Source organism: Hakea prostrata, chromosome 2 (genome assembly GCF_041222555.1).
Source record: "Hakea prostrata isolate BN-2017 chromosome 2, UWA_Hpros_2, whole genome shotgun sequence".
NCBI classification, from domain to species: domain Eukaryota; kingdom Viridiplantae; phylum Streptophyta; class Magnoliopsida; order Proteales; family Proteaceae; genus Hakea; species Hakea prostrata.
The window spans coordinates 1,743,432-1,761,480 of NC_142601.1; the positions used below are offsets into that span (position 1 = coordinate 1,743,432).

Genomic DNA, 18,049 nt, shown 5'->3' on the forward strand with positions numbered 1-18,049 from the left:
CGGGGGAATTTTACCCTTCATGGGTCATGTTCTCGCAGCGGCAAAAGGTTGGTTATACAGTTAGTTCTTGGGGGAGTTCTTTCTTTGTTTTCTTTTGGTACTGAATGGATGTCCTTTCCACTTCCTCCTCTTATTCCAGCTAACTTGGCTCAACCTTCAACTTACGAAGAGCTGGCCATCTGTTACTGAGGTAATGCTCCTGGTTTTACTGGGGATTTTGTTGTATCTAGTGTCATGGGAAGATGGAAAAGCAAAAAATCTTCTTTGCATGTGTTGGGGACCATGGTAAGTGGTCTTTTGTTGTCTCGTTGGGGGTATAGGCTGCTTCTGAGCTGATAAAGGAGTAACATTGAGCCAGTACTCGAGGAATATAGCCAGCCATCTTGGCTTCTCTTACATTTTTCAAGCTGACTCTTGGAACTGTTGCTGATTTGTCTAATTGACTATAGCATAGGGTATAATTTTTCTTTTTCTTAAATGTTGATGGTGATCATCATCTTATTTTCAGAAGTTACTTGTATGTTTTCCTCTCAAGAATCCAATGAAGGTCTAATACGACTAGTACGCTAGCTTTTTTTTTTTTTTTTTGAATGAATAAATAATTATATTAAAGAAACAAGGCCTTCAAGAAGTAGACCGAAACGAAGAACTAAGACCCCAGGAGACAACAATAAGCCTGTTCCTTGGGGTATCATCAACCGGGGGATGGGGAATAGCTAACAATCGGGATGAAACATCAAAATAGATGGCATTCCAAATCCTAGCTATAGAGCGGGATTTGGAAGTCCATCTCCTAAGGTTGTGCTCCCACCAAAGGTGATGAATGGATGCACAAAAAACTAGCTTGCCGATCCGCTCACAGATAGAATTACTTGAAAAGATTCTCAGAATCCAAGACCAATCACGTGAAAAACCGAAAGACCGCGTCGAACGGGGCCAAATGGAGGCTAGGGCTTTTCTCCAGATAGATCCGGAGAAAGTGCAAGAAAAGAATAGGTGCTCTAGATCTTCCAAACCATTCCAATAGAGATGCAATTCGAATTTGTAGGGATGTGACGGCTAATAAGGAAGGACAGGGTAGGGAGGGCAAGGTTAAGGGCCCTTTGAAGGGTAAGGGCCCTTTGAAGGGTAAGGGAGTGATGTGGAATGAAGCCTTTGCACTAGACCAAGGGGGGCCAGGGGGTTTTGGATTTTGGGCTTTGAGGATGTTCCATGCTGAGGCTGCAGAGAAGGTTTTGGTGGGGGAGGGGAAGCCAAATGGGAATATCATTGGTGGAGCTAGAGAGAGGGAAGAGTTTCCCAAACCTGTGTCAGAATGGGGAGTGGGGTAGGATTCCAGGATCTGTTTGTGGTGAAAGTGGAAAAGGGAGATGTAGATAGCACGGGGGCCAAAGAGGTTAAAGAGAATGCCCATCAGATGCCACAGATCAAGCCAAAAGGAAGTGGAAGAGCCGGAGGAGATTGTGGTAGAAATTGCCGAGTTGGCGCAAGGGTGCATCAAGAGAATTTTCCTCCAAACCCAAGAGGGGTTGGAGGGCATGAGGTGAGTCCAAAGGGAATAAGACCAGAGATGATAAGAATAAACCCATTTAACCCAAATGGAATCATGTTTTGAGGCAAATTTTCAAGATGAGCTTGAGAAGGCAGGCAAGGTTAACATCTGTGATCTGGCAGATTCCCAGGCCTCCTTGAGAAGTTGGGCGGCATATGGTTGACCAACTGGTCGGATGAAGGAAACGCGTGGTTTCCCGCCCTTTCAAAAGGAAGGCACAAAACAAGAATTCCATAGCATGGATGGTGGATTTGGGAATGGAAAAGATTCCCGCACCAATAGAAATAGGAAGATTGCAAAACATAGCAAATGAGGACCACTCTGCCAGCAGAGGATATAAGCTTGCCCTTCTAGAGCTGAAACTTCTTACGAATTTGATCAAGCATAGGGAGATAGTGGTGGTGGGTGAGCCTACCGGGGATGAGAGGGAGGCCAAGATAGACAACTGGGAAGGTGCCAGGCTTAAAGCCTGAGAGCTGGAGAAGGAAGGCACGAAGCTGATTGGGGATCCCTGTAAGAAAGATGGTGGACTTGTCAAGGTTGACCCGAAGGCCAGAGAGGGATTCGAAATGCGAGAGAGAGGAGATGGAGAGGTGATCCTCTTTAGAGAAGATCATGAGATCATCAACAAAGGCGAGATGGGTAAGATTGAGGGATTTGCATTTGGGGATGGGGGACATGAGAAGATGATCAGTTTTAGACTGGTGGATATGGGAGAGGGCCTCCAAGGCTAGGGAGAAGAGATAGGCAGAGAGGGGGCAACCTTGGCGAATACCAACCCGGGAGGGGAAGAAACCTGCAGGGGATTCAGTTAGGGTAGTTTGAGTTTTGTGGTGGATCTCTAACAAGTTACAATTTGTTAGTCTTTGTGGCTAGTGTTAGATGAAGAGATGGTTGGGTTCAAATGTGTCTTAGATAGGTTAAGGTTTATAGGTTGAAATAGGAAGAAATAGGGATAATTGAAAGTGTTGGTTTAGGGTGGTCTTGGGGTGTTAGAATCTAATGGAATTTGGGTCTGCTGGTGGGGTGTGTTACTGTAGAGGTTATGCTTCAGGGTTTGGGTTCAGTTGGATGGCTCTTGATTTTAGGGTGAGGAATAAGGGTTTCAGATTTGATTAATCTGGGGTCTGACAGGTCAGGGTTGAATGGGTTTTAGATCAGGGTTTTAGGTGCATGAACTTTTGTATGTGAACTTTGTGACAATTCTGATGGAAATTGATTATTTCTCCTACTCCTATTGGCATGTAAGGAAGGAGCTTTCAAGGTCTTTCATGATTATGTGGCAGATCCAGATCATGAATCATGTTAGAAATGCCCTTTGACTTGCCTCCTCCTCCCCTGGCAGCATCAACTGTATGGGATTCCCATGTATTGGTCTTCCCCTTCTGCTATATAAGTCTTTTATGTGTGAAAAGATGCATGAAAGAAGGAACCTGTTTCAGATGGGGAAAAGCACCTTGTTGGCTTTGAAGGTTCCAGACACGTGGGATTCCAAAAAGCACCTTGTAGGTCTTGATGGATCCGAACACTTGGGATTCCACAACCTGTTGATTAGGGACCAGGAAATATGTTGCTATTTATTCGCCACAGAATCCTTGTTTGCAGTGTTGTTGATGGCATTCAAAATGATTTGGGTCAAATAATTGAAAGCCTCCTTAAGAAATGTACAATTATTTTACTTGGTCATGCTGATGAATGGTTAGTGCAAAAAAGAGATAATGAAATTCCTGGTGAAGATGCAGATTCGCATACTCCTCCAAACCACTTGGCTTAAAACAAGCCCACCCAATTCCTGTTCCAGACACGGGTTGTGTGCTTGTTGCCACGTAGAAGCTTGATGGTGTTTGCAGTTTTGAAGGAACAGTGGTCCTCCTGTGGTTTGGAACTAATCCAGCTGTCTGGGTTTGGACTCATACGGTGCAAATTGGTTTATGATCAATGAATCATACAGATGATCACTTTTTGCCAACTCATTTTGTGATATCTTGCCGTTGAATTGTAATCTTGTAGTAGCACTTATGTCCCCAAATGTCAGTCCTTTATTTATCTTCTACGACTACCCTCTTTTGCCAGAACAGAATAGCAAAGTGTAAAAGAAATTAGCATGGTTTGCTGGTGCCATTTTTCTTCTCATGACATTGTTTTCTTTCTAAAGGTCTAGTTGTGATGTTGGGATGCTATATTCCCCATTCTTATTGCTGTGTATTTGACTTACCGTCAATATTTTGCAGGATGGCAAAGGGAAAGCCTACTTAATGAACTGAAAGTTGTTGAAGAAATGAAATTGAATAGAGGTTATGTATCTCCATATTTTATCACCATGCAAAAGAACCAAAATTTTGAAATCTGTTGTCATCTATGTGGAATCTCCAATTTATTGCACTGTGATGGAGCATCCGTGTGTTTACTCTTGGGGTTTATCATTTAAGAAATCAGCTGCTGGTTTTGTTGATTGGAAACTGCTTGTACATTGAAACCAGACTTGTTCCATATCTGTTATCAGGAACTAGATGGTCCTCTCATCTTGATCTATGACATGAATATTTCAAGCATAAATGCTGTGGCCAAAGTGTTTTGAGTTGGCTCTGAAGGTATGCATTTCTTTTCGCTTTGATTGCATTTTCCGTGGTTTGCTACAGTAATCTTAGCGTATCTGCATAAGGTGTCGTCTATTTATTTGACAATACACTCTTGGTTGTGTGAGAGGCAAAGGTGATTGTGTATTGTTGCTGCAGATATAAACACCAGAACATGTGAGTGAAGGAAAATCCCAGTAGCTGGTTGTCACCTCATTCTGGAATCAAATGTCCTGCCATTCCTGGGGAGTCTGTTTTTCCATGGGGTGTGGAGGTTCCAAACATTTTGTTGTTTCTACATAGATATCTTTTTGGTCCCATCTGGTGTTAATTTTTTTCTTCCTCTGAGATTCTGTTTGGTTCAGTTTGCTATATTGTTTATTTGTTAGTGATTTTGTAGGTGACAGTATCTAAGGATGACATTGTCGTTCTGGATTGGCCTGGTTATAAGAAAGCCATTGAAAGATGTGTAGAGGTTCATTTCTTTCCTTGATTGAACTGAAATGTTCTCTTGGTGCATGGTCATAAAAACAGTAAAAATGTTAAATTCTGCTACTCTTAACAGTTGAGATCTGCAATTGTTGAGCTGATTATGAGAAGGGGAAAGCTGCAAGAAAGACTTGCGGAGCATTCTGGCAGTGTTGCAGTTGAAGGTCTACTACTTGAGCTCCTAATTTTTATGACTGAAGCTCACAAGGGATTTTATGTTGTCGGTTAACTCGTGTTCCAAGTCTTCTGATCATAGTTGTTATTTGAACAGATAGTTGGTGCTAGCAAAGCTGAAATAGATGAGGAGGATACAACTAATATTAAATGTCACAAAGGCTGCAATAGAGGGGGAATTTACCAAGTATTTTTTAGTGTATTGAGGTTAGTTTTCTGTCTCATAATGCATTTACTTGGTGATTCTGTTAAGCAATGTATTGGCCATCAACATGCGATGGGGTTGCACTTCTTTCTGCATCCAAGGAACTAGATAAGTTGCAAGCTGCCAACTTTGTCCAGAAGACTGGTGCTCAAATTATTCAAAATGTGCTAAAGGCACGAGTCTTTGACTTTGAGCTCCACTGCTAGACAAAGTAACCATTAAATCGCCATCCTTAGGAAAAGTGGGAGATATTTTTCTTGGTTACAGGAGGAGATCTTTTTTCTGATATACATCACCATATCAAGTCACAAGGGAGAAGAGGGAGTTGGGGGAAATTTAAGCAAGTTGTGGGGTGGGTAGTTGATGAAAACACCCCTGAATCATCTCACTTGTAGATGGGAGATGTTTATTTTGCTACTTAAGTCACTAGCCTTTCATCAGCATGGGGCCAATTGGGAAGTGCATTGAAACCCGTGGTTGTTTTAATGGTTTGGTTGCTGAAAGGCGTCGGTCTTATAACTACATTAGTTAGTAATTAAGGCAAACTCCTAGTCCATGTCTTATTATAGTTCTTCTTCCCTTCTCCCTCAAGGTAGAAGTAGTAAGTACAAAATCCCAGCTCCAAAACCCAAACCTAGGCCTTCCTAAGCTCTGCGTTTCTTTCCCTTTACGGGCAACAAGTTTCTGGAATCTTCGAAAGCTGGAATTCCAGAATCTTGCAATTCTCCTCCTTGGTTTTCATCACTTTGTCTATAGAGGCCCCTGTTCTTAGTCTGAACGGCCATGGGCATGGAGAAGCTTAGCTTTGCTTGTAGGCACGGTCTACATAAAAAAGGCTCATCTCTTCCAAAAGAAAAATAAAATTTCAAATTTGTCTCCCGTTCGTCGTCTTTCTTCTCCGACTTATCTCTCCGTTCTATTTTCCTCTGACTCTCTTTTACTCTCCTCTTGCTTCTGCGAACTCTTTCTTAAGTCGATCCCTTTCATTCTATCTCTATCTCTTAAAAACCTATCTCACTTTTTGTATTGTGGATGAGGCTCCCCCGTTGTGATGGCTCTCTATTCTCTCCTGTTCTGCCTCCCTTTTTCTTCTCTTGGCATCTTTGTTCTATCTTTCTTCGACTCTCTTTCTCTCCTACTGGCTTTGGCGTATTCTTAGTTGTCCCTCTATTTTGTTCTCTCTCTTTCTTGTCTCGTTTTGTCTCACCTTAATTCGCTCATTTGTCTCTCTTTAAACCCTTTCTTCCTTCTTTAGCAACATCTCTGTTCAACCTCTGCCTTTCTCTTTCATTCTATCTGTTTTGTCTCTCTTCCTTCTGTCACTGTTTGATTTTGTCTTTTTCTTTGTTTATCTTCAAACTCTATTTTCCCTCTTTCACAATTGCTTGTGTGAATAAGGCTCCCCCTTCATTCCATCTCTTTATAGTCTCTCGTGTTTTGTCTCCCTTTTCCTTCTCTGTATCTCTCTCCTTTTTTTCTCTCCTGTTGGCTTTCGCATACTCTTTCTTTTCCCCTCTTTTTCTCTCCTTTTGGCTTCCTCGTACTTATTGTGGCTTTCTTCTCTCTTATGTCCTCCTTCTGACGGTCTCTCTCTCTTCAAACTCTATCTTCTACCTCTTTTTGTTGTGTTATTAGGCTCACCTTTTGCTCTCTCTTTATTCTCCTGTTTTTTCTTCATTCTCGTTTTATCTTTCATGAACTCTCCTTTTCTCTCTCATTGGCTATTTGGCATGTCTCTCTCTCATACACCTAAGCTTCCTAGGCTTCCATTTTTTCCCATCTCTCTTCTCTTCTATTGTCTCCCTTTTTGTTCTCTCTGTTTAGCCTTTGTGTTCTTTCTCGGACTCTTTGTCCTCTTTTAGTTTTTGCGATCGCTTTCTCCATCTGCTACCTTCTTTTATATTGTCTCTCTCTCTCTCTCTCTCTCTCCAAAACCTAGCTCCCCATTTGTTTTATCTCTTTATTCTCTCTTTTTGTGTATCCATTTCCTTCTCTCTTTGTTTGTCCTTTCTTTTTCTCTGGTATTGAATTCTACGTAGTTTATTTTTGTCGGTCTCTGTTCAGCCTCTCTTTTTCTCTTTCATTCTTCCTATTTTTTCTCCCTTCCTTCTATTACTCCGTTCGATCTGTCTCTTCTTTTTCGATCCTCAAACCCCTGTCTTCCCTCTCTCACACTTCTATGTGTGATGAGGCTCCCACTTTGTTCCATCTCGTATACTCTTTATATGCCACACTCTTTTAATTTATCACCCCTTTTATCCGCTCGTATTTTCCCTCTCTTCTTTGTGTGAGTGGGGCTCCACTCTTCTCTCCCATTGTCTTCTTTTTCCTTCTTTCTCTCCATTGTTTCTTTCTTTGACTCTTTATTTCTCTCTTATTGGCTTCTTTGTACTTTCTCTGCTTAGTCTTTCTTTCTTTCTTTTTTATTTATTTTTTATTTTTTTAATTTTAAAATCTCTCTCTCTCTCTCTCTCTCTCTTCTCTTTTTACCTCTCTTTCTTCTTTTTACACTCTCTTTTTTAATTTCCTTTTTCATTCTCTCTATTTATCTCTGTGTTCTTTTTTACTCTTCTTCTCTTTTTCAGCCTCTCTCTCGTCCCTACATTCCCTCTCTCACTCTTCTTTGTTTGAATGAGGCTCTCCCGTTGTTCCCTCTCTATTCTCTCCCATTTTGTCCCCTTTTCCTTCACTTTGTCTCTCCATTCTTTCTTCGACTTTCTTTCTTCGCCTGCTCGTTCGGATAAGGGTTTCCTTTGTTTCAATTTTTTAGTCTCTCTCGTTCTTTGTCCCTTTCTTGTCTTGTGTTTCTATTTTGTTCTTTCTTTGACTCATTTTCTCTCCAACTTGTTTCTACGTACCTTTTCTTTGCAACACTCTCTCTCTGTGTGCTTTCTTTCTTTGTCTCTCTTTTTATCTCCTATTGGTTTCCTCGTACTTTTTGTGGCTTCCTTTTGACACTCTCTCTCTCTCTTTTCAAACCCTAGCTTCTAGCTTTATTCGTTGTGTGTATTAGGCTCACCTTTTGTTCGGTCTCTTTATTCTCCTTTTTTTTCTTCCTTCTCGTTTTATCTCTCTTGAACTCTCTCTCTCTCTCTTTTTTTTTTTTTTGGCTATTTGACATGTCTCTCTCTCTCTCTCTCTCTCTCTCTCTCCATACACCCAAGCTTCCTCTTTATTCTTTATGTGAATGAGGCTTCCCTTTGTTCCGTCCCTCTTCTTTTCCATTGTCTACCTTTTTGTTCTCTCCTTCTAGCCTTGTGTTCTTTCTCTGACTCTTTTGAGCTCTCTTAGTTTTTGCGATCGCTTTCTCCATCTGCCTCTCTTTTATATTGTCTCTCTCTCTCTCTCTCTCTCTCTATTCAAAGCCTAGCTCCCCATTTATTGTCTCTTTATTTTCTCTTTTTATGGCTCCATTTCCTTCTCTGTTTCTTTATCTTCTCTTTTTCTCTGGTATTGAATCATGCATTTTCTTTTTTTGTCGGTCTTTGTTAACCTCTCTTTATCTCTTTCATTCTTCAACCTCTCTCTCTCTCTCTTTGTCTTTTTTTTCTCACTCTTTCTTGTTCTCTTTCTCTCATTTTAGACCTTCTCTTCCCTTCTTTACTCTTCCTTGTGTGAATGTGGCTTTTCCCTTTGTTTCGTTTTTTTCTCTCCTATTCTGTTTTGCTTTCCCTACTCTCTTTTTCCCTTATTTTGTCTCGTTGTTCTTATTCTCTCTGTCTCTCTCCAAACCCTCTAATCCCTTTCTACTAGCATCTTTTATTGACCTCTCTCTCTCTCCTCCCTCTCGGTTTATCTCTCTTCCTTTCAGACACTCTCTCTCTAATTCATTCTCTTTTGAAAGCGTCTCTTTGATCTCTACTAATGTCTTTTTTTGGCCTCTCTGGCTCTTGCTTTCTTCTTTATCCTTTCTTCTCTCTTCCTCCCCCCTCCTAATTGATGACGATTTTGTTTCATCTTTCTATTTCTCTATTCTCTCCCATTTGTCTTCCTTTCCCCCCTCTTCATTATGTCTTTCTTTGGCTTTCATGTATTCTTTTGTCTACCTTTGTTCTTGCTTCTTGCTTCTCTCTCTCTCTCTCTCTCTCTCTCTCAACCCTTAATTCCCTCTCTAATAGGCAATGTACCTGTTCGACCTCTCTCTGTCTCTCTTCCCTCGTATCTCTCTCTAGACCTTCTCTTTGCTTTTTGGTCATTCTCTGCCTCGTTTTAGAAATCTCTCCATTTGGTCACTCTCTGCCTCGTTTTTCCTCCCTATCCTCCCTTTTCTCTATTCCTTTCCCCCTCTATCGTTTAGTTTCCCTGTCTCTCTCATTCTCCTTTCCCTTCTTTGACAATGGTTTTTTTCAGTTATTTCTCTCTCTTCCCCCCTTATTCTTTTTTCTTGCTCTTTCTTCCCTATTTGTTTGAAATGGCAATGAATCGTAGAGAGATGTTCCTTTTAAAGGCCACGTCTGATGTCTTTATCTTCCCTCCCTTTTGTCTCCTCTCTCCTTGCACTCACTTTCTATCTCTCTCGTGCCCTTTCTACTCCTTGTTTTCCCTCTCTTTAATCAGAAGATGGCCAAAAGCCAAAATAGAATAACCCTTTCAAGAGAAGGGACGTTTGCCTATTTCATCTCTTTCTTCCCTTCCTCTCTTATTCTGTGTCTCTTTATTCTCTCTTCTCTCTTTTTCTCTTTTCAAATCCTCTCTCCTCTCCCTCACTCTTCCTTGTGTGAATGTGGCTGCCCTTTTGCTCCATCTTTTCTTTCCTCTCCCGTTCTACCTCCCTTTTCCTTCTCTCTCTATATATCTCTTTGTCCGATCTTTCTTTGTCTCTCCTCGTGGTTTTTGCGTACTGTTTCTTTGTCTTCCTTTATTCTTGCTTCCTTCTTTTTTCTTCCCCTTTCCCCTCTCTCTTTCTTTTGTCACTCTCGTTCTCTCTCACTTCCCTTCTCTCTCTTTCTCTGTCTTGTCTTTATCTGTCCATCTTCTCATGTTGCGCTCCCACCATAAATAATGAACTGTAGCAGCGTAGACGAGCTTACCTACTCGGTCGCAAATCGTGGAACCGTAGAACTTACTCATAACCCAGTTCCAATCTCGAGCAAAACCAAAAGTGCACCTCGATTAGCCAAAACCATTAATTATTCTAGACAACCAAATTGCAATCCAAAGACCTAACTTTAGCCATGAAAACGCCTATCATCAAATTATATATAACAAACCCTAATTCAAAAATCATTCCCAAAAAGATTAAATATTTTGTCCCTAAGGCTAATCATAAATGTTGGTACCTTTTTAGTCCTAGAATCTGAGACATAATATTGATCTGTATATCTGCAAGGATTGTACTTTTCATTCTGTAGTTGTACCTGTTAAAAGGACAGTTTTTAGGCTGTATGGCGTCAATTACCATTTTGATCAGCCAAGCCCTTTATCGATATAAAATGTTTAGAAGGAAAATTACGTAACAGCCTCCTTCCTTCTCTACTATACTAATTAGACTCAGTGGGAAGGTAAAGTACTCAATATACCCCTACATGAGTGTAATACATTAGGCCTTTAAATCATTGTGATCTGTAAGAATAAGTATTCGTTAATGAAAACATATATGATATATCTAGGCATCAAGGACATCATCTTTTGATCAAGCTTTTTCATTTTATTAGCATCATCTGTGCTTAGTATCTTATTATTTACTAAATTTGTAGGAAAGGTTTCTGTGTTATTCTTAGTTCAACTGTATGATCGTGGTATCTTTTGATCTCCTGGCATTAATTACAAATAAAAAAACAAAAATAAAAACTACGGGGGCAAATCAGATCTGTTGAATAAATGGAGGTTCATTTTTCAGTAAAATATTTGGTTGAAATTTCTTATTGCAACAGATGGAATGTTGTGCTGATGTGCTATCTGCTGATTTGCTTTAGGTCGCTGATCTATCTCACCATTGAATCTTTTTTCTCCGCCAGGTTAGTCTAAATTAACTCTAACTTGACCTTATGGGTGTTGGAATCCTAAAGTTTGAACTTCAGTTTCTATTGTAGAAGAAATAATCGATGTATGTCCTGTTTCATGGATGTCTCTTTTCTAACTGTGTGTGTGTGTTTTTTTTTTTCACTTAGCATGATTCCATTGTAAGGTGTAGTGCTCTTTGGGCAACTTATGATCCTAAACGTGGGAAGGGAAAGAAAAAGAAAATAGTTTCTCTATTTCTCCCCTCTCTTTTCTCTTAGCGATGTCTTTGTTTGACCTATGTCCATCTCTTTCTTTCCTCTTGTTTTGATCCCTTTCTTCCTTATTTTGTATCTTGTTAAGAAATTATACTTTAGATGTTCGTGTTGCCTTTCTGACAACTTGGAGGGGGTTGGGGGATGATGGTCCTGTTATATTTTCGAATACTTTTATTCAATGATCTTTTAACAAAACTACTCTTCACTGTCTTCTCACTGTTCTTATTCTACTTCTTTTGTCTGTCTCTGTGTTAAAAAATTTCACGTGGGCATTAAGAAGACGAGGTACTTCTTTTCTAATACAGAATGTAAGCTATGTTAAATGAAGTGAGTTCATTTGAGTTGTAGGTTGAAATATTGCAAAGAGGACTTAAAGAAAATGTTTAGAAGGAAAATTACATAACAACCTCTTCGTATCTTTTGATCTCCTGGCATTAATTAAAAATTAAAATACAAAAATAAAAACTACGGGGGCAAATCAGATCTGTTGAATAAATGTAGGTTCATTTTTCAGTAAAATATTTGGTTGAAATTTCTTATTGCAACAGATGGAATGTTGTGCTGATGTGCTAGCTGCTGATTTGCTTCAGATTGCTGATCTTTCTCACCATTGAATCTTTTTTCTCCACCAGGTTAGTCTAAATTAACTCTAACCTGACCTTATGGGTGTTGGAATCCTAAAGTTTGAACTTCAGTTTCTATTGTAGAAGAAGTAATCATTGTATGTCCTATTTCATGGATGTCTCTTTTCTAACTGTGTGTGTGTGTGTTTTTTTTTACTTAGCATGATTCCATTGTAAGGTGTTGTCCTCTTTGGGCAACTTATGATCCTAAACGTGGGAAGGGAAAGAAAAAGAAAATAGTTTCTCTATTTCTCCCCTCTTTTCTCTTAGCGATGTCTCTGTTTGACCTATGTCCATCTCTTTCTTTCCTCTTGTTTTGATCCCTTTCTTCCTTGTTTTGTATCTTGTTAAGAAATTATGCTTTAGATGTTCCTGTTGCCTTTCTGACAACTTCGAGGGGGTTGGGGGATGATGGTCCTGTTATATTTTCGAATACTTTTATTCAATGATCTTTTAACAAAACTACTCTTCACTGTCTTCTCACTGTTCTTATTCTACTTCTTTTGTCTGTCTCTGTGTTTAAAATTTTCACGTGGACATTAAGAAGACGAGGTACTTCTTTTCTAATACAGAATGTAAGCTATGTTAAATGAAGTGAGTTCATTTGAGTTGTAGGTTGAAATACTGCAAAGAGGACTTAAAGAAATGGGGATCTTGAAAGATATGTGAAGGCCCTCTCAAACTTATCATCAGCTGAACCCAACTTTTATAGGTCTGTTGAAACTTCTGTTTGTTCTTTCAGTTTGTCATTTGGGTTGCATTTTTGTCCAATATTGGGAGAACACATTTTGGGCTATTTGATTCAAGTAGAATGCATATAGACATAAAAATCTCTGTTGAACAAGCTCACTATCAAGGAATTGATGTTCACAATTGCCCCATGATTAGCTGTGACCGTCCTTTGGAGCCAAATGTTGTAAGTTATAGGTATTTCCTTCTCTGAGTTATTTCTGCTTCTTCAGCACGAGTTTCTTGTGTACATTATTTCATATATCATTCAAGATTATATAGCTTGAGGTGAACAAACATGGCAGTTCTTCGGTTCATGTTACAGATTTGCATCTCTTCCTGTGTTTGCCCAATTAAGTTAGATCTGAAACCCATGACTCTTCCATATTTATGTGCAGCCCAAGTGGAATCATTTCAAGGAAATAAAGAGCTGATACTTTATTGCAATCATTGGCAGGTGATAATGATTGTACCTAGAAGTTATATCCCTTATTCTTTTGACGGACGAGAGAGGTATTTGTTGCACTTCCTTTACACTATCAAACTGCATTATTGTTCATCATACAATTCAGATAGATATCAGGTTTCTATATAGTCAAGCCCTATGAATGGTTAGTTTAAGTTGGACACACTGAAATTGCAGTTGTCATTCATTTGACCCATGGGAAATCACTGAATGCAAAGAACTGCCTGTTGAATGAATGTTTCATGATCAGCCTGTTGGACTAGCCACTAGCTAGATTGGATCCACTGCATGATGTCCTATCCTGTTCACTGTTATTGAAAACCTATCATTAACAATTTGAATAACAGGTACCGGGCATTGGCATGTCCTTGTTACTGAAATTAGGCATGGGGTATCATTTCTGAGTGATAAAGCTGGTGGCTATCTTTCTTATGAAGTATCTATTGGTAAGTACCATCAATTTTGTTATTTATGGTTGGAAATAGGTCCCAACAAGATAAATGAATTTGAAATAGTCCAGCCGTCTGGTTTTGGACTTTTAGGGTATAAATTGGTTTGTGATCAGTGAATCATAAGGATGATCACTTTTTGCCAACTCATTATTTTCTAAAAGCGACTGCCTTGACATATGAAAGCCTTAAACCTCCATGTGTCTTTATGAATTTAACTTTTCAATTTCCCTATTAATTGTCGACCATGGTTTTGAAGTTTTTAGTCATTTGTAGCTATAACTGGGGACTCTTGGAGTAAATCCCATGGAAGATTGCTCTTGAGCCTTTTAGGACAGGTGATCACTAGTATGCAGGTGAAATATCTAAGTTTAAGACGGTACCCATTCCTATCCATTTTTCGTATTACCGTTACGATACATGTGACCTTTCCCACAAGACATGTTCAAATCTTCTTCGATGAATTTGAATTATTTTTTGTTTTTGTTTTTTCAATACAAAATAGTTAGAGATTAGGGAAATGATGAAAGAGTGCTTATCGATTAATTTCCTCCAAAACTTCAAAGCTTTAGTGGATTCCGATGGGCAAGGGAGCTAACCATGATTGTGTGTCCAGATTTCAGTCATTACTCTATTTTTTTCTTGAAATTATGTTCTAGTGTTAGAGTTGGGTCTGTGCTCATATATGTACTCTCTAACTACTTAATGGGTTTGTGATTTGTTTACCTATTGGAAAGTTGTTTTTGTGAATTTAAAATGGAGAAAATATATAGAAATACCATATTATATAAAGCTCCATTGAAAAACCATCCTTTAATTTCCATATATCGTCCAAGTCCAATCTTAGATAAAACTTGTCATTATCCACCCCCCCCCCGTCTTTTATGCTTTTTACTAGGTTCTTTATACCTAGTACTACATTGTAAGTTAAAATATTTATTCCTCTTCTGGTCTTATAAATTTGTTTATTTTGTATAATTTTCTTGGTAACCTTTCTTTTGAAGTTTCCTGAAGAAAATATAACGTTCAGGAAAGAATAAATGAATTTCCCCATATTACACATGGTACCCTCTTTTTTCTTAAATTGCTACCCTTGTTTTAGTTTTAGGTGACTATACATTTGTATGTGTTTACATGATCTATACGTCAAGATCTGTAACGTACACTAGTCGTATATTCAGTGGTGATTTCTATATGAGGAAATGTTGATGAATCCACACTAGGGAAAGATGGTTCCAAAGGGAAGAAATATACTTCTGACAAATTAATTTCAGATTGGAGAACCTTCAGAGCACATCTTGTTGCAAAAAAAGGTAAATGTAGCTTTCCTTTTAGTTGAAATTACACTTTCTTTCTTAAGCTACTCTGGAAAATGATAAGAAGTAGGAAGTTCTCATGCTTGGTTGTTACTTATTACGGTTTCATGATGAGACATCTAATTTGCTGGTGTCTACACTGGATGTTTGAAGATGGATTGTGGACTTACATGTATTTCATAACCTCCGTTGGTCGCTTTTGGCCAAATCATTTCCACAAAAGTTTTGGAAGTTACTCGCTTGGATATCATGCTAGGCCATGATTGTTGCTTTATAGAACTAGGGTTTTGGAACATGGTTTTTATAAAAAACTCGCATTGATTGGGACTAGGCTTCTTATTCATTTTTATGTTTTAATTTATTCATTTTCCTTGTGGGGGGGGGGGGTGAGGGTGGGAAAATGGTCGTGACCCTTCAGATATTGATTATTTCTGCTACTTTAATTGGCATATAAGGAAGGAGCTTTCATGGTCTTTCATGATTATGTGGCAGATCCAGATCATGAATCATGTTAGAAATGCCCTTTGACTTGCCTCCTCTTCCCCTGGCAGCATCAACTGTATGGGATTCCCATGTATTGGACTTCCCCTTCTGCTATTGAAGTCTTTATGTGTGAAAAGATGCATGAAAGAAGGAACCTGTTTCAGATGGGGAAAAGCACCTTGTTGGCTTTGATGGTTCCAAACACATGGGATTCCAAAAAGCACCTTGTAGGTCTTGATGGATCCGAACACTTGGGATTCCTTTTTGCCAACTCATTTTGTGATATCTTGCAATTGAATGATAATCTTGTGAATGAGGCTTCCCTTTGGTTCCATCTTTCTTCTCTCTCTTTGTCTCTCTTTTCCTCTCACTCTTTTTCATTCTCTCTTTTTTAAAGGCTCTTCCCTCTCTCTTCCTTTTATGAATTGGTTTTTTTTTATTTATTTTGTCTCTCAGTTTTTGTGTTTTTTCTGGTTTTTTTTCTCTCTCTTTTCTTACAAGCCCTATTTTCTCTCTCGCTCTTCCTTGTGTAAATTGGGCTTGCCCCTTTGCACCGTTTCTCCTCTTTAGTTTCGTCTCTTTTTTCATTTACTCCCCTTTCCTCTGCGTTGTGTCTTACTTATTCTCTCTTATTAGCCTCCACGCACTCTTTCTTGTCTTCTTTCTGTCCCTCTTTTAGTATTTTGACCTTATCTTGCCTTTCTCATTTCTTTGTCTAAATTAAGCCCCCCCTTTGCTTTCTCTATCTATTCTCTCATTTTGTCTCTCTCTCTCTCTCTCTCTCTCTCTCTCTCTGTCTTCTTCCCTTCAAACTCTTTCATGATGTCTTTGTGCAACCTTTCTCTATCTCTCTTCCCTCTCTTTCTCTCTCTATCTTCCTTTTACACTCTTTTGTTTAATCTCCCTTTTCATTCTCTCTCTTTTTCTTGTGTTTTTTTACTCTTTTGATCTCTCCTTTGGCTTCCTTGAACTTTTTGTTGACTTCCTTTTGTCGCTCTCTTTTTCCCTCTCTCCCGTTGTTCCCTCTTTATTTTCTCCCGTTCTGTCCCCTTTTCTCTCTCCATTCTTTCTTAGACTTTTTTTTCTTCGCCAGCTCGTTTGGATAAGGGTCCCCTTTGTTTAATCTCTTTAGTCTCTCGTTCTACCTCCCTTTTTTTTCTTGTGTTTCTCTTTTGTTCTATTTTTCTTCGACTATTATTTTATAGCCAACTTGCTTTTACGTCCCTTTTGTCTTCCGCACTCTCTTTGTGCTTTCTTTCTTTTTCTTTCTTTCTCTCCTTTTGGCTTACTCATACTTTTTCTCTCTTCTTCCTTCTTACGTTCTCTCTCTGTCTCTTCAAACCCTATCTTCCACCTCTCTTTGTTGTGTTATTAGGTGCACCTTTTGTTCTATTTGTCTATTCTCTTGTTTTTTTCTTCCTTCTCGTTTTATCTTTCTTCGACTCTCCTTTTTTCTCTTATTTAATGTTTGGCATGTCTCTCTCTATCATACACCCAAGCTTCCTCTTTCTTCTTTATGTGAATGAGGCTTCCCTTTTTTTCGTCTCTCTTCTCTTCCATTGTCTCCTTTTTTGTTCTATCTTTTGAGCCTTGTTCTTCTGGGACTCTTTTGTCCTCTCTTAGTTCTTGCGACCACTTTCTCCATCTGCCGCTCTCTTTTATATTGTCTCTCTCTCTCTCTCTCTCTCTCTCTCTCTCTCTCTCTCTCTCTCTCTCTTCAAAACCTAGCTTCCCATTTGTTGGTTTGGCTCCAGTTTACAGATCAAGCTGTATTTGCTCAATGTTTGTTCGGACTTGGCATTATCCTGGTATGTCCTTGTGATTTAGTTTTGACTGAGTTGGATCACAATGGTTTTGTTCTAGTGAATTACTGTTTAATTAGATCCAGTATCTTGGATGTGCTAGATTTTCCTAAAACTTTAACTCATAATGGAGTCGATCTCCATTGCTAGATATGTCGTTCTTCGGTCAGACTTAGAATGGATAGTGTTCGGTAATCTGACTTGACTAACTTGAGTGCGATTCCTATTGGTTGATTGCAATACTATTTTTGTACCTTAATGAAGACGTTGTGATGCTGTCGATGTCTGTCCTTTTTTTTTGGTGGTTGTTCATGATGTTATGCTCTCTTCATATGCATGCTCTGGTACTGTGGGATGGAGTTTTAATCAGTTTGATGAATATTTAAAATGTCCAGAGATTATTTCATGGACTCAAGGAGGAAAACACAATAGCTCCAGTCCTACAGTGACGTGACTCTTAATCCTTGTAACTTGAAATAGGATTTCTCCAGTACAGTTATTCTGACATCATATTGACAATAAGTGACATTGCGTGTCCGTGCTAGCTTTTGGTTCATATTGTTTTTGCATAATTTCTTACAACCCATATGTATGATCTTGGGACATTTGCTATTTCTCTTTCCAAGCAATGGCAATGTCACTGCAAGAGTACAGATTGATAAGCAACTGCTGATATGTCGAAAGATTTATCAGGATAGAAGGGAGACGTCGTCAGCGAATTTTGAGCTCACGGGGAAAGAAACTGACGAAGAATGCCTAGAATTAGTTCAATAGATGCTATGGAGACCTGGGCTAATCAACAAATGGAAGAAAATGTACATTGTGTTGATAAGGTATTGTGAGTGTGGTATTTCTTGTTGATCTTAGTTCAGAACTTCAAGCTTTCATCTCTATTTAGAGTACTTTACAGAGTTCGAAACTCCAGATTTAGTTTGTTTAATCTTTATGTTCAATTTGAAAGTTGGTT

The 18,049-nt window shown here is 38.9% G+C and overlaps 1 long non-coding RNA gene across 1 annotated transcript; it reads left to right on the top strand.

The window, feature by feature from the left end:
- Positions 1 to 5,866, top strand: LOC149023199 (uncharacterized). Its single transcript, XR_016171502.1, has 8 exons — positions 1 to 47; positions 140 to 190; positions 3,784 to 3,846; positions 4,056 to 4,143; positions 4,288 to 4,305; positions 4,529 to 4,603; positions 4,694 to 4,781; positions 4,889 to 5,866. It is a non-coding gene; the product is annotated as an uncharacterized LOC149023199 (long non-coding RNA).
- The last annotated feature ends 12,183 nt before the right edge of the window (positions 5,867 to 18,049 follow it).